Here is a 23,599-nt window from a genome sequence, read left to right on the forward strand (position 1 = left end):
TGGTGTATTGGTAAGCGTGATTGCCTCTCACCCCAAAAGGCCTGGGTTCAATCCCAGTCGGCGCCGCCGGGATTTTCTGACGCAGAAAATGTCTGATCATGTCTTCCTTCGGACCGTAATTAAAGCCGTTGGTCCCCGGTCTATGAATTGATGGGTCGATGAGTCCAGGTGTGGTAGCTGACTCCCTGGCGTCGGTAGCATTGGTGCTTAGCACGGAAAACAAGATCGACGGGAAAAAATATCAACAGAAATAAACATAATTTTACTTTGACTATATGTTTTAGTATTACTTCTACGTGAAGTCAACGATTTACATAGTTGAAGATGCTAATTTCAAATAACAGACTGTAGTGGTAATTTTTATACGATAGATGGAGTAGATGAAAGCATAGAGTTGATAGTTCCGTTAGAGTACGGCAGTGTGAAGATCAGCGATGGAAGAAAATCGCTTCTAGCGATCAATGAACTACTCCTACTCCTAAGCACTAATACACAGGGAATACTGAGAGCCGTGAGTAACAGAGATCTCAAGAGAGTACGACGAAAGCAAATCATTGACAGGCGCACTCACGATTCGTTTCGCATACCATGCAATGCTTGTCGTCAATGCAAGCTACCAACTGTTGTTCTCGATTTGTACAGTTTAGGACAAAAGGTTGTTCGGATTATGTACACTCAAAAAATTCTACACGTCATCATCATGTGTCTCACACTTAATTTTGCGCTTATTGTGAAACACATCCATTTCATGTGTGAATCTTATGCAATGAATCATGCCTGAACATTATTGATTTGCATTGTGACACACTTGGATTCTATGTGCCTCATATAGTGATATCAATAGCTTTGCACATCATAGTTCAATATTCTACTTTATCGACTTCTACTCTGCCGACTCTAAAAATGAATCGACAAATAATATAAGCAAAACTGCCAGAGGCCAGAGTTTTCACATATCTTTTTAATGGGTTCGATTTGGGATTCGATCATGAACTGTTGGGATGTGTTGCTGCCGGAGTCTTCGTTTGATCCCACTGTGCCACGGTTGTTCTCATATATCAGGCGGGTTGTTAGGATAAAGTCACAACTCTTGTTTTCCTTTTTGAGCAAGCAATTCACATTGCATTGAAATGCAAAACACTTAAAATCCATCTGTTTTGAACAGTAGTAGGATTCAATGTGCAATACACTTGAATTGATAGTGATAGTTTTTCAACATTTCAAAGTTTGAAACACTATAAATTAACGTGTACAACACATTGAACCAAGGTGAAATACACTTAAAGTAAATGTGATTGTGCATTTAAAAAATCAAGTGTTTAAACACTTTGATCAAACGTGTGGAATTTTTTGAGTGTACAGTGGACGAGCAACTGTATTCAAATCATGATCATTGGCATGATGATCATGACTTTTTTTAGCTTTTCAATTTTGATATAGTTTCGGCGCATTTTGCTAGTTTAACCGTCCTAGTGCTTTACGGTCTTTTTTGAGCCATTCAATTCGCTATAACTTTGTACTGCGAAAAGCAATTGACCTGCAATTTTGTGAATTTTCTCAACTTTTTGAAACACAAACGCAATCAAAAGCAGATTTCAAAGACCTCTAGGAACGGTTCTACAGAAAAAGTGACACATTATGCATTAGCGGGTCGCATTCATATATGCTTGCAAAAAAAATATTTTCAACCGATTTTTGAGCAGTTTATTGGATGCTGCCTTGAAATAAGTATCACGTAGCTCTGAAACCCTGGGCTCTCCAAATTGTCCTTGATTTTAAGCAAAGGCCGGTTCAAATCTACCATACTTTCAACCCTTCTGGGAAAGGGGGAGGGGGTGGGAATTAAATGAAGTAAAAAAAAACACACACACATGAGGGAAAAACAGATTTTCAACGTGAGGTGCTAACAAATTTTAACAACAAATCCTAAAAACGTGGAAAACTAAAAAAGATATGAATAATTAAGTGATTTCTTTCCATTTGATCCACATGATACATTTCTGTCAATTTGAATAACTTTTGAATTGATGATATTAATTGATATGAATTGGATTTTTACTAAATTAGATTTAGATTTGTATTGAATTTGAATTGGATATCAATAAAAATCGAACTGATTTTGAATTTAATTTGAGTTAAATTTAAACTGAATGAAAATTGGATTTGAATGGCATGGAAACCGATCCTGAATTGAATTTGAACTGTATATGAATTAGATTTGGCTCTCCCTTAGCTCTGTTGGTAAAGGCGCAGGGATACAAAGCAACGTTATGCTGGAGATGGCTGGGTTCGAATCCCGGTCGGTCTAGAAATTTTTCGGGTTGGAAAATTTCTCGACTGCAATGCGTTGCGTGACGATGTCATTTACTACAAATAAGACCATAGCAAATTCACGACTGTGGTTTGTATGTTAATGAGCATGCAGCGTGCTTCGTAAGTGCATATAATAGAAATTGTTTTTGTACTGATTCTATTCGGTCAAAATGCGTGCTTTGATAAGGGGATCAGACAATGCTGCAATATTCCAGGATTGACCTGACATAGGCGCTATGATATGATTGCTAACATAGTTCTATACTTGTTTGATCTAAAAGAACTAAGCATCTGAACTCTTGGATGGTTTGAAGAACCTAGAGTACCTGGCATCCTTGACAATAGATCACGAATCTCTGGTTCTACCTAGTAGTACAAAATATCTGAACTGCTGAACAATTTGGACAACCTAGAACATGAGACATTCTTGACACCGTAGAGCCACACACTCTGTTTTTACTGACGCCACACTCAAGTGCGTGAAATCTTGCACTCGAGTCTAGCGTCAGAGAAAACAGCGAATGTGGCTCTACGGTGCAAAATGCGCATATTCGATAGTGACAAAACGAGAGCTCACTTGACTATTTGAAGGTACATTCATTGAAAACTCATTATTACTACAACCAACCGGGGGCTGTTAGATTTCTAAACCATTATGTATGATTATTATACGAGATCTGTATAAGAAGGCCGCGTATACATTGAATGTTATAAATGAGCTACCACCCAATGTTTGAAAATTGAAAGTAACTGTGTATTGGTGCGGATGGTTATAAATAGCTTGCTCGAAGGAGGCAGGAAACTATGCTCCATTCCAAAAACATAGCAGCGTATGATTCTCAAGGCATGGACTTCAGGAACAGTAGTTTAGAGATGTATCCACTGCACATCATGGGTGACCAGCAAACATCGCCTTCCTCCTCGGTGCTTCCACAGTCTCTTATAGCATCATAGCACGCGAGATATATAGCCGCTATTCGCATAAGAATCTCATGTTCTATAGGAATCCCTATCTACATGGGACTATTATGGGAATACCGGCAGTATAGCTGCGCTAACTTCACATTTTTCGGCCGATACTGTAGATTAAAGTGACCAGATCTCTTCAGACCCAATCCGGGACGCTTGATTTAAAACACTTATAATATGTACAGATATATTTGTTTTCTTGGAAAACATAACAGCTAGGGTTTTTGATCTAATTTCCGTCCTACTAAGGACATCAAGCACTTTACCACGCTTTTTGGAAAGGGTTTGAACAAAACATGGAATGTTTTCATCAAAGATAACTTCTAAATTTATCCACCTTTCCATACGTACCGTTGGATTTGATAAAGAATCAAACAATGTTGAGATATTATTAAAAATCTAACACTGCTTCTTGCTTCTAAATTCGTCCTACGCGTTTCAATTCCGTCCAAACGCATTGAAACGCCATTAGATTTCCTTCGTCCTACGGATAAACGGAGAAAAAGGGGATGCGCTAGGAGCGCTTCTTTTGTTTACAATACGTTCTAATAGGATTTATGTTGTAGCTAATGAACTAACGCATCGGAACAAACGTATTATTGTTTTGTGCATTGTGAAATCATTGATATTATTGATGATTTCTGCTCGATAGAACGGAAATGGGCGATTACGATGAAGTAGCGCTCTTCCCTACCTGATACTTGATGCTGTTTTACACACTTAGAAGATGATTAGCTTAAGGTTCTTAAAATGTTTCTAAAGCTTTAGAAATGTGGCTTGAACTAAGATGAATTTTTGACAACTTTAAGCATAGAAATTCAAACCATGCCAAACATTTCACAAAATCCATTCATAATTCACTTACCCATACCCATAATCAGTGTGGTTAGTTGTATGGCTTAATCCGTAGTTCTACAGATATTGATATTTTCTACGGATCTACGGACGATTGTTGAAATTCGGATTGTTGCAAATTCTTACGGATATTCTACAGCTTCGCTACCCTCCCCCGCTCATCACTTTAAAAAATTTGAAGATTTTGAGCCGTGTTCTATGAAAATGTTTGTTGGGCAGAACAAATGTAGCTGAATATTTCTCAAGTTAACAACAATTTTCACTGTCTACGGATTATACTCCATGAAAAGTTAACAACACTGCCCATAATGTCAAAAAAATTCAAGATTTTCAGAAAGTATTCGAGAGCTTAAAAGCTGATTAAAGAATTTAATATAACAATAATTAAGAAAGCTACAATCTGTTGATTAAGTTCAAAAATGTTCAAAGCATACTATTGTAGATAAAAGTTCATAGAAAATAAGAGTATGGTAACCAGAGCTTCAGGAACGAATCCAGTACGCCAATATACACAGAACTGCTTTGATTTTGCCGGAAGTGCAATGTAGCCACCAAAATCATCGCAGATCCCCAAGAAATTCAACTTTGTTTTCTACCTAATTAGTAAACATTTTGGAAAATTTCACAGAAAAATAAGGGAACTTCTCAGTTCTTCCCATGGGTATTTCAGAGCTTGTATACAAACTTCAGTGAAATTTACAGGGTTTTAAAGAGCTGAGGGATTTTCTAAACATTGTAGAAAACTTTAAGAGGTTCTGAGTTGTTTCCAGAACATTAGAGAATCTCTCAGGTTTTTGGAGATGTTTTCGATCGCCCGAAGGAAGGTTTTAAAATAATGAATTTTTCGGAAAAACTTTCAGAACGTACGTGACATAACAAATCAAAAATCATCATCGTTTCATAGATTTTTATCTTTTAGGAATGTTTCACAAATTTTTCAGGAATGAGCAATCCTTAAAGAGTAGAATTAGAAGTCAACGTAGTTCATAGAAAATTTAGATCGTGAGATAATTTTCAACACTTCAGCAATTTGCAAATGAGATTTTCACAGAAGCTCTACACTTTTTATAAATTTTCGCAAAAATGTGCACCGGGAAACGTTCCGGGCTGGTACCGGAACCAGTGGACCGACTACCCGTCTATCAAAAGGCCTCAATTCGGCCACATTTTTGGCACACTATCACGATAGTCGTCGTGCATAAGGCAATGTGTAGCGGAGAACACAGCGCACTAGGTGCAACGTTAGGTTATCGTATTAATTCAGAAAAACGCGACTGACTTTCCAACTCCCAAGTGGAAATGCAGAATTCTTATCATGCGAATCTCGCTTTAAGTCTATAGTCTGTATACGGCAGTGCGCCAGTGCGCGCGACTCACGAAACCCCGAATTGACGGGGAATTCGCTTATATCTATTTTTTTCTTATTGCTTGCAGCCTGCTAGCAACCGTGCCCTGCATCTTCAAGCCCACACTGCTAATGAACAACAAACGCAGCAAAATACAAAAAGAACACTCACTCTCACACCTCACTCTCGTCATGTGAAATACACACGAGTTGCGATTTGTGTACGTAGTGAGCGAAAAAGGTAACTCACTTTTCTGAGCAGGACTCAATCCCTCGATGATTGATTTTCTGTGGGCTGCTTTTGTAGCAACGTTTGATCATGACGGGTGATGATTAACTGTTAGTCGTAAAGCGTACAGTTTGCGAGTAACTCTGTTGACGATGAAGTGGAAATCTAATCATGCTCGTTTGATTTCCATCGCTGATCACTGGAGTTAACAACATGGAATTGAAAGTTACCATCAATGACGTTCTGTACGTACCAGATCTACGAGCAAATCTACTTTTCGTGAAGGAACTGGCTATAACGGACATCAAGATATTGTTTGGAATAACACTTGCGAGGATGGAAAATGAGGGTGAAGTGATTGCAGTGTGTCCAATACGAGGAGACTTTTATAAGCTTAACGTCTACTATGAACAAAGCTCTGTTTATGTCTATGAAGTTGAAGATTAAAATCTCTGGCACCGTAGATTGGGACATTTGGTAAGTCGTAATTTCAAGACTCTGGCTGGTATGGTAACCGGCGAGATAGCTTTCAGTGAACCAAAAACTCAAAACTAACCAGCTGTTAATATAATGCAAACCGAAGAAGGGTAAACCAAAAAAACATTTATTTTGTAGGAACTGCTCATTGTTGTACTTCTATAGCCAAATTCGAACAAAAAGTGTTGAAAGTCCTTAAAATAAACCCAAGAATAAAATTGGGTTGAACCGGTTAAAACAATAAAATGGAACGCAACGGCATGGACCTTAAAGCACCAGATTTATCTTAAAAAAGCCAAAATGGTCTCAAAATAGCTAAATGCTTTTAAAATGCCAAAATGGGTTCTGAAAAACTCAAAAAAATCCGCAAACATTGCCACTTAAACAATGGCCTTGGAAACGCAAAAATGCAAGAGAAATGCCAACATGATTATTAATATATTTGATGTGATAAGGTTCAAACGAACTAACTTTACAGAGCCGAGGATTCTTGGTCACTATACAATATATCTTAAAACTATATATCTTCCGCTATCCAAAAAAAAAACCTCCTCCATCAGAACTAGAGCCGTTTCCAGTGGTTTCATTGTATGGCAGTTACGCCAACGGTGGTCAGAGCGCTCACACACTCATCACTAAACGGTTGCTTTCCAAAGTCGACGACGCATCGACCGAAAGAACTGCTGATGAATAACAATGAGGAGGACCACACAATGGTTGCTGCCGAGAAAACAGACGATCGCGTGGAACACATCGAAAGTGTAATGACAACATGATGTGTAGAATAAAAACCAGACGCCAAACAAGAGAACGAAGTAAATATTTGAGATGGTCTAAAATCTGCCAAAATTAACACAAACGCGTCAAAATGATCTTTGACACACTGAAACGGCCTTCAGTTGATCATCATGGTCACGAAAATAAAATAGTTCAAGGGCGTAGCCGGCTTTAAAAATAGGGAGGGGTGAAGGTGATCTTTAAAAATTGGTCATTAATGAATGCATCCAGGCTGAATATCAAACATACGATCATCAAGGTCAGTCTTTCGATCAACCAAACTTCGCTCAAGAGATTCGCATGCAAAATCCATCCGATCGTATCGCAAGTTCCAAAATACCTCGGCCCGCTTTATTTCCCGCACAAGGTGAGGAACCATCGCTTATAATTGGCTTCCATTGCACTTTTCCACTCTCCGGTTTCGATCGAGCCACGCCGTGTCCATCGAATTGTTTGCGTATGTTGATCAACCCCGTCCCGCTGCCCCCACCATCCAACCCCTTCAAGAAAACAAATTTCTGTTTACTTCTGTCGTCGTCGTCGTCGTTGTCGTCGACACGCTACACCTCTACCCAGCTAGATCGTGGTGCGTCGCACCAAAGCACAAACAACACATAGAAGCTCGTAAATATGCAACTCGAAAGAAAAAAAAAAGCTTCTAAGCGAGCGGCAGCAGCGTTCCGCCCGTCGTCGCCTAGAGCAAGATTCATCTCGCGGGTTGACTTTAGTCTCGATCCGGACACCGTTCGCCAACAACAATCACGTTTTCCAGCTTGGCTCGGACAGTGCAGGTAGATTTTGGAGGGATTTTTCCAAGTCGTTTTTTCGACGACGACGGCGACGACGGCGACGACGGCGACGCGAGTGTAATGAGAATGGGTGATCAAGTGGGGTCACGACGACGACGTGTTGGGTGAACCATAAAACCTAGGCTCAAGGTCGCCAAGGCGGGCTCCTAATTGAGTTGGAAGAGTAAAGTGCCTCAAATTAGTGCGCGCGCGTGGTTCAAAAGGGGAAGGAAGAAGTTTATATGTATTCAGGAAATTGCCACCGGCGCTGATCCGGTGACGAAGCGTGAATGAGAAGTCATCAAGGATACCGGATGGTTGGACGTTTGAAAGTGACTGAGCTTTTTCCTAGAGCAGTGATTTGGAAACCGTGCACGGTGGTGGTCTGATTGATCCGAAGTCTCGGAAGGAGCTCAGCGATTCGTTAGGAACAAGTTTTGGTCGATTTGGTGATTTGACGGTGTATACTTCCTGGTGCAACTAGTGTCGATAATTCTGAAGGTTCTTGATTTTTTTTGTATTTGTGGAACGATTTTGAAGAATGAGGATCATTAGTAGAAGGCGACCGAAGATTGTGAACAGTGGACTTGATTTGTGATTAGTGATCAAAACAGCTTTGATTCAAAAAAGTATTGTGAGAAAGACCTCCAGATTAACATCGATAACCTTTCAAAGGAGCAAAAACTACTTCGAGAAATATATAGCCATAAGCCAGAAAGCCTTTTCATGATTTTTCGTCATCTGCTTCGACTTACAGCTGTTCTGATTTTCTTTGATCAACCTTATATATCGCTGATGTGATTTCATTGACAAGCTACCAAAACATCAAGAGAAGATTCAAAAAGATTTGTAGTTGAGTAAAGTGGTTTCCAAAGACAGGTCGAAGAAGCTTTATGAAGCAATCCATTAGCGGATCATCTGCATTAAAAGAGAAAGTCAGAAGAACTCCAAAGTTCTTGAAACAATTTGTTTTATATCTGTTCTGGAAAGTAAAGCTTTAGGTTCAAGGTACTTTGAACCACACTTAAAAATAATGAAAATTACCGGCGACGTAATCTGTAATCAATGATAAAAAAATGGAGCATGTAAGTGCACTGCACATGTAAATGTGCAAATTTTGGTATATAATGTAAATTTACAAGCTTGTCGTGTAAGTTTACTTTGACAGTCTTATCCTGGAACTTTTCCAGACTTTCGGACAAGATTGGATTCCCAGAGGCTCTCGAGAGTTGTACTTCAGACAAGGGGTATTCAACTCTACATCTAAGCTGTGCCGCGAGATGTGCCAAAAGCTATGGCAAGCGCTGTGTCGAACGTGCCGAAGTACACTGTACCAAAAGATCATCCTCTGTTCGAATGAAACCTCGGACTATTCAAACCGAAATATCAAAATCGCTTTTTCGAATGATAGCTGCAACAGGATGACGGTTGTATGAGAATCGAGTGGAACTCAGTTGAAATACATAAAAATCTCTGTAGTATGATTGTCATCCCAAATTAAAATGCATATGGTATTGGTTCTGCCCCATAACGCAAATCACCCAAATCGATGTGATGAAATTCTATCGAACGTCATTTTCTTATCTGAGCTGACAAACAGAGGTGGAAACATATGCATTGCTATCAGAGGTGGTACGAACATCTGTAAAGCGTGGAAACTGAAGATTATCTATTTTGTGGTGGAGGAAGTTTCCTCCACCAACAAACGATTTTTGTATCCATGATGGATTGGCAGTTCAGGGCTATTAAATATGGGAATGTAAACAATCGAATTATGAATCTAATTTGAAGCATTTGCAAGTCATCCAATTCTTAAATTTTTGTCCTCTGAGCACTGTATGTTTTCCAGCCAATTTTCAAATAAATATATACAAATATATAACGAATTCAACCATAAGGCAATCACCCGAAATTCGAAAGTATAATCATTCGAAGTATTGTGGACTTTTCGTTCAGTGTAGGCCGGAGTGTACCAATCAAGGTGTCAATATCCCATTAGTTTGGCAACCCTGAAGTTATAGTGACTTTTGTGATTGTGTTTTCATTGACGAAAGTTGATCGATGCTGGACGAATTTTCCTCCAGCTGTGGTAAATGCTCGAACGCGAACGGCTTACTTACCAATCAGACTAAGGCCTTGTTGTCCTCTGCTGTCCGAAGAAGTCGTCTCCACTCTACTCGATCCATGGCCACACTTCGCCAGCCTCGTAGTCTGCGAAGGGTCCGCAAGTCGCCTTCTACTTGGTCGATCCACCTTGCCCGCTGTGCGCCTCTTCTTATTGTTCCTGTTGGGTCGCTTTCTAGAACCATTTTCACTGGGTCGTCGTGCGGCATTCTTACGACGTGTCGAGCCCACCGTAGTCGCCCAATTTTTGAAATGTGGACGATGGATGGTTCTCCCAGCAGCTGGTGCAATTCGTGGTTCATTCGCCTTCTCCACGTTCCATCATCCATCTGCACTCCACCATAGATGGTACGCAAAACCTTCCGTTCGGAAACACCAAGGGCGCGTTGGTCCTGCACGAGCATAGTCCAGGTCTCGTGGCCGTAGATGACTACCGGTCCAATCAGCGTCTTGTAGACAGTCAACTTCATGTGGCAGCGAATTTTATTCGATCCATGCGTCCTCCGGAGTCCAAAGTAGGCACGATTCCCTGCCATAATGCGTCTTTTAATTTCGCAGTTGGTATCATTTTCGGCGGTCTCCAGTGAGCCCAAATACACGAACTCATCGACCACCTCGATTTCGTCCCCGTCAATCTGAACTCGGGGTGGGAGGCTAACATTGTCTTCCTTAGAAGCTCTTCCTTTGATGGCAAGTCCAATCCGCCTAGCTTCAGCCTTCAGTCTGATGTACGGTTCCGCCTGACGGCAAGTCCAGGTTCTATACAGTGGAATGCCACACGGGAATTCGGAATTACGGAGAAATAACGCACACGCGAAATACTAGAAAAAACAAGTTTACTTTATTAAGCGATTAAAAGAATACACGCGGTTGTTACGCTTTTCTATTGGAGATGAACTTTACTCGCAGCTGTCACGTACCGAACCAAGGTTGTGCGTATGGTAGGTGAACTCCATGAGGTGAGGACGGGAATCAACGATGTGTACAGAAGAGGTATGCAATGTCCGGTTCAACACTCCCCCTCAATGGATATCTCTTCAGTTCTCCTTTAGCCCGAGCAGTTCAGAAAACTCCCGGTGCTTCTGCGGTCCAAGCGGCTTGGTCATGATGTCTGCAAGCATCCGATCAGTCGGACAATACTCTAGTCGTATTTGCTGTTTCACACACAACTCCTGAACAAAACGCTCTCTTGTGTCTATGTGCTTGCTGCGTCTGCTTTTTCTCTCGGAACGCACGAATGCCAAACACCCTTGATTGTCCTCCATTACGAGGGTGGGTTGATTCTGGGTTTCACCGAAATCATTGAGGAGCTCTGAGCCATATCGCTTCTTGACATGTTTCACTGAGGGCTAGGTACTCAGCCTCCATCGACGAAAGACTAACACTTGATTGGCGTCGGCTAGCCCATGTAACAACTCCGCCTCCAAACTTGAATACCATTCCGGACGTTGATCTTCTACTCTTGACGTCACCCGCCCAGTCAGCGTCCGAAAACCCGATTAGGTTCTGATCCTTCTCGCCTCCTAGCTGCAGCTGATGACATTTCGTTGCTTTCAGAAAACGAAGAACACGCTTCGCTGCGGTCACGAGGTTCACTAAAGTTTTGTCCCAGAATCGCTGCGGTTGCTGCGACAGCCAGGTACAGAAGACCTCCAACGAGACTACGGTACTTCGTCGGATCCTCGAATGCTTCGCCAGTATCCACCATCTTCAAATATCCGGGATCCATCGGCGACTTTGCTGTCTTGCACTGCTCCATCCCAAACTCATTAATTAACTTGTCGATGTAATTCCGCAGACTTAGCTTGAACACTCCATCAACACGTTTGACTTCTACACCGAGAAAGTGCCTTACTTCCCCGAGACAGGTTAACTCGAATTCCATTCGCAATCCTCGGCAAATCTTCTCTATTTTCGTTTCATCCGTTGATCCAACAAGAAGGTCATCTACGTACACCATCAGGAACACTTTCGCCTTACCGCCTTCCTTCACATACAAACATGGGTCGGCTGCAGCTGCTCTGAACCCGTTCTTTACCAAGACTTCATCCAACCGTTTATTCCAGCAACGAGCTGACTGGCGTAATCCATAAATGCTTCGTTGAAGCTTACATACTAGTTGTTCCTTGCCAAGTACCTCGAAACCAGGTGGCTGACGCATGAATACGTCTTCTTCAAGAGATCCATACAGGTAGGCTGTCTTAATATCCAAATGGCGTACAAACATATCGTGCTTTGACGCCACAAACGCTACACTGCCGAACACACGGAGATGACTGAGATCAGGTTTTCTCCCCCACCAAAGCTCATAGGGAGTCTTCCGGATGGATCTGGAGGGAAGCCTATTTTGAAGGTAGGTTGCTGTGAGAATTGCCTCACCCCAGAAGCGCTTCTCCAATCCTGCATCGACTAACATGCACGTGGCCATTTCCCCTAGTGAACGATTCTTTCGTTCAGCAAGTCCGTTTTGCTGAGGGGAATAGGCGGTGGTGAACTGCTGTTGAATTCCTTCATCTTTATAGAACCCACGCAGCTCCTTATTGATGAACTCTCCCCCTCCATCCGATCGCACCACGCGCGGTTTTCGACCAAACAGGTTTTCGACCCATCTGACGTAGTCCTTAATATTTTGTGCTGCCTCTGACTTGTTCCGTAGGAGGTACGTTACGGTAAAACGACTGTAATCATCCGTGATGGTCATCACGTATCGGTTTCCACTAGGAGTGATACAGTCCATCGGTCCACACAAGTCCGTATGAACGATGTCCAGTACTTGCGATGCTTTCCGATCAACAACCGGAGGAAATGTAAGCCTGGCCGACTTGCCTTCCATGCAGCACTCACACACCAATCGCAACCAGCAGTCACTCACCTTCATGCCCGTAGCTAACTCTTCTTTGACGATTCTCTCGGCAGCAGCCCACTCGCGGTGGCCCAGCCGTCTATGCCACTGATGTTGGCAATCCACTTTATGCTGACCTTCCGATGCAGCCATCGATGCCTCTGCAACGCGCAGGTAGTATAGCCCACCATGACGACCTCCCGTTGCGACAACGGTACCATCCGTATCAACAACATCGCACCCGTCAGTATCAAAAACCACTTTAAACCTCTTTTGGGTCAACTTACCCACCGAGATCAGGTTGGTAGAAAGACCGGGTACAAATTTCACGTCATTTACGTCTATCTTGGTCACCTTACCTGCTCCGTCGATGCCGTACACGATGCCAGATCCTTCGCCTTGAATTTGTGTTCGCTTACCGTCTGCCAGTGTGATAAAACCACCAGTAAACTCGTTTAACGACTTGAAGAACGACTTGTCGTTTGTCATGTGGGCGCTCGCACCACTGTCGATCACCCAGCTGCTGTGATTTTCTTCTGCAACCGTAAACGCAACACTCCTCGCATCGCTCTGAGCAGCTTTTGCCTTCACGTTACCTTCCGCCTTCGAGGAACTCCCATCCTTTTTCTGCTGCGACACCAGGAACTTCCGGCAGTTTCACTTGAGGTGGCCAACATTCTTGCAGTAGTGGCAGGTACGAGTTTCGTTGCTCGATCTACCCTCCGCGGATCGCATCGCCTTCTCTACCTTGACTGGAACACCTTTCCTTTCGATATGCCGATTGAACTCATCAACCAGCTTTGACTTCACAACGTCCAGTGAAATGTCGTCATCCGATCGGCTGTCTAATGCTGTCACTAGACCATCGTACGAGGGAGGAAGGCTCCTAAGCAGCATGCATACCTTGGTGTCCTTGTCCAAGTTCATCCCAGCTGCATCCAGGCGATCGAAAAGATCATCGAAAACGCGCAAGTGCTTTTCGACATCGCAATTCTCCGCGAGATTCATGGAACACAGCCTCTTAAGCAATGACACACGAACAGAACGTGTCGTTTTCTGATGGTAATTCTTCAGCGCATTGTAGGTATCCCAAGCGAGAGCACAGTCCTTCACCAGCGACAGCTGGCTATCATCCAACAGCAGGATCAACGTCGCTTTCGCTTTTCTGTCGTCTGCTTGCCAAACAACCGTCCTGTTCGCTACTATCGGAGGATCATCACTAATCACGTGCCACAGGTTCTCACGGGACAGCAACATTTCTACCCGGATCCTCCAAGTTTGCCAATTCGTCCCATTAAGCAGGGGAATGGAAAACTTTGCAACACTTTTCCTCTTCTTTTTCGTGCTACTTTTCACGACGAGCACCGTCCAGTCTTTCGCGATTTCACTTCGCACCCGCGGCGAACGTAACCAAAAAAACTAATCGGCTCTTCCTGACCGAATCTTTCCGCACCAGAGTCTTTTTCCCTTAGGGCAGGTAACTGGGCTCATAACCTGACGGCAAGTCCAGGTTCTATACAGTGGAATGCCACATGGGAATTCGGAATTACGGAGAAATAACGCACACGCGAAATACTAGAAAAAAACAAGTTTACTTTATTAAGCGATTAAAAGAATACACTCGGTTGTTACGCTTTTCTATTGGAGATGAACTTAACTCGCAGCTGTCACGTACCGAACCAAGGTTGCGCGTATGGTAGGTGAACTCCATGAGGTGAGGACGGGAATCAACGATGTGTACAGAAGAGTTATGCAATGTTCCGTTCAACACCGCCATCGTCTCAAAGTTCCGTGCCATGATGTCAATGTCATCGGCGAAGCCAAGAAGCTGGATGGACTTCCTGAAGATCGTGCCACTCGAGTCTATCCCTGCTCTTCTGATCACACCTTCTAACGCTATTTCAAAGCAGACACGAAAGTCCATCACTTTGCCGTAATCCCCTTCTAGATTCAAAGGGACTCGAGAGTGTCCCGATACTCGAACAACGCACATCACTCGATCCATCGTCGTCTTGACCAATCGCGTCAGTTTATCCGGAAATCCGTACTCGTGCGTAATCTGCCATAGCTGATCTCGATCGATTGTGTCGTATACGGATTTGAAATCGATGAACAAATGATGTGGGAACTCATGAATCCCGCCTGGCATTGCCCCACGAACTCTCTTGCAAATGGTGACAGGCAGCGGCGTGGAATTTGGGAGAGTACCTTGTAGGCGGCGCTCAGCAGTGTGATCGCGTGGTAGTTGCAACAATTTAACTTGTAGATTGGGCATACGACACCTTCCATCCACTCCTCCGGTAATATCTCCTCCTCCCAAATCTTGGCAATTACCCAGTGCAGCGCTCTAGCCGGTGCTTCACCACCGTATTTTAATAGCTCACTTGGTAGTTGATCTACACCAGTTGCTTTGTTGTTCTTCAGCCGACCGATCTCCTCCTCTACTTCTTGAAGATCAGGGGCCGGTAGCCTTCGTTTTCTGCTGCTTCACCGTTAAGGTGCTCGTCATAGTACTGCTTCCACCTCTCAATCACCTCACACTCGTTCGTGAGAAGGTTACCGTCCAAGTCCTTGCACATATCGGCTTGCGGCACGTAGCCTTTGCGCGAACTATTTAGCTTCTCGTAGAACTTCCGTGTGTCGTTTACGCGGTACAGATTTTCCATTGCCTCGCGATCTCGATCTTCCTGCTGACGCTTCTTCCTTCGGAAAACCGAGTTTTGTCTGTTCCGCGCTTGTCTGTATCGCTCCACATTCAATCTCGTGCGGTGTTGCAGCATTCTCGCCCGTGCTGCATTCTTCTCCTCTACTAACAGTTTGCATTCGCCGTCAAACCAGTCATTTCTTCGGTCCGGGATTGCAGTACCTAGTGCCGCTACAGCAGTACTACCTATGGCTGAACGGATGTCCCTCCAGCCATCTTCAAGAGAAGCTGCGCCAAGCTGCTCTTCCGTGGGTAGTGCAACTTCCAGCTGGTGCGCGTAGTCCTGGGCAACTCCGGTGTCCCGTAGTTGCTCAATGTTGGGTCGCGGCGTTCGACTTCGACGTGTGTTATGCACCGTCGAGAGTTTTGAGCGCATGCATACTGCAACTAGGTAGTGGTCCGAATCTATGTTCACACTGCGGTACGTGCGGACGTTGATAATGTCGGAGAAGAATTTCCCGTCGATTAGAACGTGATCGATCTGGCTTTCTGTGTGTTGGTCAGGGTATCTCCAGGTGGCTTTGTGGATATCCTTGCGGGGGAAAAAGTTACTTCGTACTACCATTTCTCGAGAGGCTCCCCTTCACTCATATCAATAGTTTCAATCTGAAATAACTTCGGAGTTTCTTATCTTATCGATTTGGTATGTTCAGGTTGAATTATTCAAACCGATGTGGAGTTAAAATATTGTTTTAGTTTATGCCGAGACATTGAAAAGTCAATGGTTTTGCAGTTGATTGTAAGACGCCATCACGTTGTAGTGTAAATATTTAATATCCACTTGTCCGTTCATTTGTTAGTGAGGAGATGTTGTTTGAATTATTAGCATTTGGAAAATTTTAAATTTCTTTATAAAGCTTTTATTTGAAATATTAAACTGGCATTAGGGCCACCCGCATATAGAAAACACAGAAGTAGTCGTATATCAAAAATAGAAAAGAAAAACAGGAGAAAACGAAAACAGTCTTCACCATTTTCGTCTCAGACACAGGTACAGTTGGATTTCGCTTTTTGGGCTAACTTTAAGTGGGCTACGTTTCAGTAGGGCTCCCAAGACAAACGTCATTTCTAACAGTGCTGATTCCTTTTCGAAATTTCGACCGGTTTCATGCAAAACCCGGCAAACGAGTGGAGTAATGATATAGATTATGTCCATTGCGATACAACGAGTTGCTTCCTTGATTGTCGTCAACGATATGGCTGAATGAGGGGTGAAGCTAATTTTTGACTTATCAAGAAATCCACCCGAGACCTAGTTCAACAGCAATATTTGCTTCAGGGGATAAAACAGCATCGAAAAAAGTACACTGAGAAATTGTAGAATATATTAAAATGAAATATAATCATTACAATTCATTGACATTTGTGTGAATATATTTGACGTTGTACATTGCACCAAAAGAGTAGAGAAGAGACTGGAGGTACTCGCTTTACAACTACTCCTATGAGATTAAGCAAATGTTTTTGAATGACCCATCCGATCAACTCGAGAGATGGGAAACTCCGAAGTTATTTTAGTCTTTATCTTTACTTTCATTGATATAAGAGAGGGGCGGAAAGAATACAGTAAGCCCCCCCCCCCATATCTAACTACGCCTATTCAATGGAGCACATGTTTTTGAATACATATGATATCCACTTGACAAGATCAGAAACACCGGATTTATTACAGTTTGAAGCTTTACTTCCATTTAAATGAGTGAGGGGCGGGGGTTTAGATCCCCCCCCCCCTCTCATCTTTTAATATGCCTATGAGATTGAAAAATTGGTTTTGAATAATTCATCTGAACATATCACAACGATAAGATAAGAAACTCCGAAGTTATTTCAGTTTGTAGTCTGACTTTCATTGGTACACCGGCAGTGTTGGCAGAAAAAGGGATTTTTGGCATTTAATTCGGGCCATTGACCTTTGAACAGCTATAACTTTTTTAGATACATTCTAGCACCATACATCCTTCAGCAAAGTTGTAAGGCACTTCCTGGGCTATAGTATTTAGATGCGTGGTTTGTGGTCCCTAATAATAGAGATGCAAAAAAGTAGGTATTCTCATACTAATTTCCATACAAATTTCAAACGCAATGCGGAAAGCCGGGTTACAACTAATCGTCCCCAAATTTTGCACAGTTGTTCTGAAAAAAATATCATATTGACCCATCCTAATAATAATAGATCAAACATTGTCCAATGTACAGTTTGAAATGATGGGTACATGGTTGTTAGTTCGGTCATTCGGACTGCCTAACATGATTGGTACTCATTTTCTAAAGGTGGGGCCAATCTAAAGTTAGGTACTCTACTCTGAAATCTGTGAAAGGGAATCTAGGGAATCATGTAGAACAAAACGTTCAATGAAACACTCATTGATTATGTCATTGAGAAAAAATCGACCAATGTAACATGTCCGATGTACAACTTGACTAGTCAAAACGTCCCATGTGATTTTTTTCTATATTGTAGCATGACATTCAAAGTAAAATTGCGATTTAACCGTTTCTACTGAATCTTCAACGTTATTATTCACTGACTACATTAAACATAGTATTGCATAATGTATTGTTTATAAACAGTTAAAATGATAATCTGTCGAACTTCAACTTCGATTTTCTCAAAATGGTGTATATGTTACATTGGTCTATTTGAAAAGTGATGCGAGAATTATTGACTGCTTACACGCTATTTCAAAACTATCCAAATTTGGGTAGAAACCACCCAGATTGTTCAAAACTGAACCTACCCAAAAATCGATAAACTATGTTGCGAGTGACAAGTTGACAAATGGACAACATCGTCATGAATCCGATCGACTTTGTTCATTTGTCAACTTGTCACTCCCAACATAGTTTACCAATGTTTGGGTAGGTTCAGTTTTGACCGAACTGGGTGGATTCTACCCAAATTTGAGTAGCCTTGAAATAGCGTTTTTTTTTTTTTTTTTTTTTTTTCATACAGGGGGTAATCTGCTCCCAGACTCCTGAGAAGATAACTCAGGGTGTGGGGATGGGATAAATAGCTCTCCCGACCCACTAAACCTTACCCTGTGCTCTAGGCCCTTGCCCTCCCCGGAACCGCCCGAAAGCATTATGTCATGGGAGGGGGCCGGTTGCGCTATGGCGCATCACTACGTGTTGTGTCAGACATGACACTCGCTACTGCACAGTGAGCAGCTGTGCAGGGCCTTCCTCTTGTTGCTCGCTGTTCGTTGTTCGCCTGAGTTCTAGAGCAGACGTGATAGCCAGCCAACTGTCCAGGGCCCGTACAGGACAGATGTGACCGCTTACCAGCTGCGTGTGCTAAGCACTCTAAGAACCCGGCGTCACTCCTGCCTTTGCACAACGAGGGTTTGTGCAGGGCTTCTCAACCTCCTCTTGTTGTTCGCTGTTCGTTGTTCGCCTCGGTTCCAAGCAGACGTGATAGCCAGCCAACTGTCCAACAGGGTAGCTTAGGACAGATGTGACCGCTTACCAGCTGCTTGTGCTAAGCACTAAGAACCCGGCGTCACTCCTGCCTTTGCACAACGAGGGTTTGTGCAGGGCTTCACTGCGGTAGTTCGTTTAGCCGCAATATCTCTCCCTTGGGTTCGATAATTAACGTTTCCAGGGCACACCACGAGGAGGCGAACTACTCCATGCCCCAATTGAAATAGCGTATAGGCTGAGTGTGAAGGCACTGCTCTATTCAATTATTTGCTCTATCCATGTACCAAACGGTCAGGGTGGCCAGACCTACCGATTTTCGGGGTGCCTACCGATTCACAGACGAAAGGTTCAAAACTACCAATTTTTCACTTTTCCTACCGAGAATCACAGCCTTTTAGATTATAATTAGAAAAATTGATTTCGACTCGTTTGAAGCAGAAAAACTGAAGGACAGTGTAGTGTTCTGGAGCAGAGTCACCCTTCCCACACAAGTCTGGTCCTCCGAAAGACCCGGAACATCCGTAAAAGTGGTCAATTTATGAAGCTGATCCTAGAGCTCTGCGGTTTCTTTCGAAACCACTCATAACCGTTTTATCAGAAAGAATTCGGAGTTGTGATTGAAATATGAAGCATGGGTACCACATAATGGTTAACCAAAAGATCCCGAACATCCGTAAAAGTGGTCAATTTATGAAACTGATCCTAGAGCTCCGCGGTTTCTTTCGAAACCACTCTAGACGTCTTTTAGAACTAATTCGGAATTGTGACCGTAACATGGACACTGGGCACTACCGGATGGCCCACCAGAAGATCCGGAACATCCTTAAAAGTGGTCAATTCATGAAACTGATCCTAGAGCTTCGTGGTTTTCCAAAACCACTCAGAACAGTTTTATAAGAAAGAATTCGGAGTTGTGATTGAAATATGGACCCTGGGGACCACACAATAGTCGACCGAAAGACCCGGAACATCCGTTAAAGGGGTCAATTCATGAAACTGGTCCTAGAGCTCCGCAGTTTTTTCGAAACCACTCAATAACGTTTTATCATAATGAATTCGGTGTTGTGATCGGTATATGGACCCTGGGTACCACATAATGGTCGACCGAAACATCAGGAAAATCTGTAAATTAGACAAATTGATAAAACTGATCCTGTAGCTCCGTGGTTTTTTACGAAACCACTCTAGACGTCTTATTACAATGAATGTGGAATTGTGACCGGAATATGGACGCTGGAGACTAAGGAATGATCCACTAGAAGATCCGGAACATCCGAAAAAGTGGTCAATTCATGAAACTGATCCTAGAGCTCCACGGTTTTTTTTTCGAAACCAGTCATTAATGTTTTATTATAATGAATTCGGTGTTGTGATTGAAATATAAACCCTGAGGACCAGAGAATGGTGGACCGAAAGATCCTAAATATCCGTAAATGCGACAAATTAATAAAACTGATCCTGTTGCTCCGTATTTTTTTACGAAACCACTCATAGACGTCTTATCAGAATAAATTCGGAGCTGTGACCGGAACATGAACCCTAGGGACCATCGGATGGTCCACTAGAAGATCCGGAACATCCGTTAGAGTGGTCAATCCATGAAACTGATCCTAGTGCTCCGTGGTTTTTCCAAAACCACTCATAACAGTTTTATCAGAAAGTTATATAAGTAAAGCCATTTGTTATATTATTTTAGTTTTGTATCCAAACATCAGCATTTTGACTTGGAGTTACTTTGATAATACTCTATGAATTTATAAAAAAAGGCGTGAAACTAAAGCAATTAAGTACTTTAAATATGCATCTTTGAATGAGGTTATAATAAGAAAACAGCAAAAGCAATAAGAATACAGCATTTAATTTGTGATGACTATATCTATTTCATAATTGATGTTTGAGTGTTTTTTTTTTCAAACAGACGAAAAACACGAAAATTGTTTTTAATATGTTTGTAAAATATGTAACAAATACTATGTTTTTACTACATAGGATACCAATATAAATACCCTAAATTACAATATGGAACCAAAGTTACCTGCTTTATCAAAGATACCCCGTTTTACGATAAACTTCAAGTGCTTTACTAAAACATTCATAATCCGGTTTAAACTCCTAATTCATTCTGATGAGACGTCTTTGAGTGTTTCCGAAAAAAACTGTGAAGCTCTAGGATCAGTTTCATTAATTGACTTCATTTTCTTCCGGAGAACCATCCCGTGGTGCAAAGAGGCTGTTTTCCGATCACAGCTCTGAATTCATAGGATCAGAGGTCTATAAAATGATTTTGAAAAAAAAGTGGGGCTCAACGATCAGTTTCCAGAATTGACCACTTTTACAGATGTACCGGATCTTCTAGAGGACCATCCTGTAGTCACCATAGATCAGATTCTGAACACAAATCCGAATTCATTCTGATAAGATATCTATGATTGGTTTCGAAAAAATCGCGGAGCACTAGAATCACTTACATGAATTGACCACTTTTACGGATGTTCCGGATCTACCGTAAGACCATCCCGTAGTCTCCAGAGTCCATATTCCGGTTACAACTCCGAATTCATTCTGATAATACGCCTATGAGTGGTGTCGATAAGACCGCGGAGTTCCAGGATCGGTTTCACGAATTGGCCACTTTTACGGATGTTCCGCGTATTTTAGTGAACCATCTCGTACTCTTCAGCGTCCATTATCTGGTCACATCTTCGAATTTATTGTGATAAGACGTCTAAGAGTGGTTTCGAAAAAACACCGGGGCACAAGGATCTGTTTCAAAATTAGACCAATTATACGCATGTTCTGGCTCTTCTAGTGCACCATCCCGTAGTCTCCAGAGTTCATCACATTACTGTGATAAGACGTCCATGAGTGGTTTCTAAAAAACCGCGGATCCCTAGGATCAGTTTAAAAAATTGACCACTTTTGCGGATGTTCCGGATCTTCCGGAGAACCATTCTGTAGTCTCCAGAGTCCACGTTGCGGTCAAAACTTTGAATTCATTGTGATAAGACGTCTATGAATGGTTTCCAAAAAATCACGGAGCTCTAGGATCAGTTTAATTAATAGACCACTTTTACAGATGTTCCGGATCTTCGAGTGAACCATTATGTAGTCCCCAGCGTCCGTTTTCTGGCCACAACAGCGAAATTATGATGATAAGACGTCTATAAGTGGTTTCAAAAAAAATCGCGGAGCTCTAGGATCAGTTTCAAAAATAGACCACCTTTGCGGATGTTCCGGCTCTTCCGGAGAACCATCCTGTAGTATCCAAAGTCCACGTTGTGGTCAAAACTGCGAAATCATTGGGAGCTGTCTATAAGTGGTTTATAAAAAAACCACGGAGCTCTAGGATCAGTTTAATTAATTGACCACTTTTACGGATGTTCCGGACTTTTCACAGGGCCAGACTTGTGACCTACCGCAAAAATGGCCAAAAACTGCCAATAGAGTTTTTGATCTAATTTCCGTCTTACTAAGAACAACCCGTGCTTTACCTCTCTTTTCTGAACGAATTTTAACCAAAAATGGAATATTTCTGTCAAAGATGACTTCTAAATTTATCCACCTTTCCATACGTACCGTTGGATTTGATAAAGAGTCACAAATTGTTGAGATATTGTTATAAATCTAATACTGCTTCTTGATTCTTAATTCGTTCTACGAGTTTCAATTCCGTCCTAACGCATTGAAACGCCATTTTATTTTCTTCGTCCTACGGATAAACGTAGAAAAAGGGGATTCGCTAGGAGCGCTTCTTTTGTTTAGAGAACAATGAGCGTAAATATTCATACAATGCGCTCTAACAGGATTTATGTTGTAGCTAATGAACTAACGCATCGGAACAAACCTATTATTGATTTGTGCACGGTGAAATCATTGATATTATTGATCTTTTCTGATCGATAGAACGGAAATGGGCGATTACGACGAAGTAGCGCTCTACCCTATTAAAAAAACCTACGCTGCTTCTCGAAAACTGTGTGACGTAGCAAAATTTTATGTAAGTAATTTTTCGCTGTAGATATAAAGTCGAAAAAATAATTGAACCAAGTTTTTGGATATATTTGAGACCTTCCAGATAGTAGAAAGATAAGTTATGAAAATTTCGATATCTTCCAGAGGCCATGTGAAAAATTAGCGAGATCGAAATATCCAGTAAGGTCTTCAAGGCTTTTTTTTACGCTTCTGTAGCGGCTCTGAACTTAGTGTTCTAGATGCACTTCTACAGTTATTAAAGGCGAGCTTGCCAACACCAATGTATGGTTTTGTATATTCTGTGGCAAGCACAATGATATGCCCCACGCTTTGTCTGAAAGCACTTTTTTTGCAACTTTTATGTACCTCAGTTTTTTCTTCACAGGAATTTAGTATTGATCATAGCAATCAAATCTATGAAGGTTTTAAAATATTTCATCTTGGGTTTTTTGAGAAAAAGTGTTTTGAAGTACACTTAGCCGTTTATTAAGGCGTATATGGACTATTGACTATACAAAACTGTTACGGATCGAAACAAATTCAGCTAAAAATGATTCAAAAGAGATTAAAGTTGTCGAAATACTATGTTTCAACGGTATAGTAAGATTCCTTTTTCGGTACCATAAGAAATCGTAGACTTGTTATGATCTCATGTTTAAATTAATAAAATAATTAAACTCTTGCAAAAATCTATGATTTCATATTTAACAATATGGAATTTCGGGGCTACCGGAGGTTTCGATAGACCAACTTTCACAAGTCACCAATGAGTAACATATAACAT

General features: G+C 42.0%; 1 protein-coding gene across 2 annotated transcripts in view; it reads left to right on the plus strand.

The window, feature by feature from the left end:
* LOC135712297 (uncharacterized) overlaps nucleotides 1–23,599 on the plus strand; it is a 93,144-nt gene that overhangs the window by 58,349 nt on the left and 11,196 nt on the right. The window contains exon 1 of one of the 2 annotated variants that reach the window (XM_065235263.1): nucleotides 7,712–7,756. The exons of the other annotated variant lie outside the window; for it this stretch is intronic. The gene's annotated coding sequence lies outside the window, so the exon portion shown is untranslated. Of the gene's footprint in view, nucleotides 1–7,711; nucleotides 7,757–23,599 lie in introns of those variants that run through there. 2 annotated transcript variants of the gene reach the window in all.

Source organism: Ochlerotatus camptorhynchus, unplaced genomic scaffold (assembly GCF_037179485.1).
Source record: "Ochlerotatus camptorhynchus isolate MF236.1 unplaced genomic scaffold, CSIRO-AGI_Acam_v1.1 ptg000467l, whole genome shotgun sequence".
Lineage (NCBI taxonomy): Eukaryota > Metazoa > Arthropoda > Insecta > Diptera > Culicidae > Ochlerotatus > Ochlerotatus camptorhynchus.